At 36.5% G+C, this 1,044-nt stretch overlaps 1 pseudogene; it reads left to right on the plus strand.

Moving 5' to 3' along the window:
- The window catches only part of LOC101563523, a 1,101-nt pseudogene extending 872 nt beyond the window's left edge, over window positions 1-229 (plus strand).
- Window positions 230-1,044: the final 815 nt, after the last annotated feature.

Consider the following 1,044-nt stretch of genomic DNA (forward strand, 5'->3'; position numbering starts at 1 on the left):
CATTCTTGCAGAAATGGTGATGGGGAGAATGGTATTGGAGACCAATATGAATGAAATTGTTACACAAATTGACGCACAAAATAAACTGAAGAAATCTGAAGCTGGCTTAGCAGGAGCTCCAGCCCGTGCTGTATCCACTGTAAAGAATATGAATCTTCCTGAGATCCCGAGAAATATTAACACTGGTGACATCAGTATAAAAGTGCCAAATCTGCCCTCTTTTAAATAATATTAAAAAGGCCACTCCCAGGTAAAACCCAGGGGGATAAGTCATCTAAGTTTACCATACAGTTGTTTACCAAAAATAGAGGAGTCTTAACTTTTTGCTCTTCAATTTAAGTCAAGGTACTGTATAGAAGTTGGGTAAAATCAGTATGAAAGTTAAATGTTGCTTTTCTTACTCAGTGATTTCAAAGAAATTGTGTACTTCCAGTGTGATTTTTTTGGTTGTTGTTTTCTAAACTTCATTCCTATGCCCACCTAAGGCATGCCTCTATGTATTGGCTATTACAGTATTTCAAAATGAGGTGTTTCTTTAATTTTGTACAACCCAAAATGTTGATGTTCTGTATGGATCACAAGTGCCACATTTCTTAATTCCTTCTGCTCCTTGTCACAACTGTTAAAGAACCAGGTATATACTGCATGAAAACATGATGACTTTTCCTCTTAGTTTAAATAAACTCCAAGGTAACTGGATTTCTAAAGCACCTTTCTGTTTGCCTGATATCTACCTTAGCAATAATTTTTTTTTTTGCAACACCCTGACTCAAAGTAAATAAAGGTACTTTTTTTAAATAAAGGTATATTTTTATCACTGTTGAAAAAAAAAAAAAAGTGGGACTGGGGAGACAGCTCAGCAGTCTAAGTACCTGCCTGACAAGCACAGAGACCTTGGTTCAACCCTCACTACCACATAGCATGCAGGCCCTCCAATGCCAGAGTTGAAACTGTGCAGCAAGACCCTATACTAAACAAATTAATTTTTTTTTTTTTTTTAAAGTGAGCTCAAGTCCAGTCTGAACTGCATAGGGAGACTCTTAT

This window comes from Octodon degus, unplaced genomic scaffold (genome assembly GCF_000260255.1).
Source record: "Octodon degus isolate 3935 unplaced genomic scaffold, OctDeg1.0 scaffold00053, whole genome shotgun sequence".
Classification (NCBI taxonomy): domain Eukaryota; kingdom Metazoa; phylum Chordata; class Mammalia; order Rodentia; family Octodontidae; genus Octodon; species Octodon degus.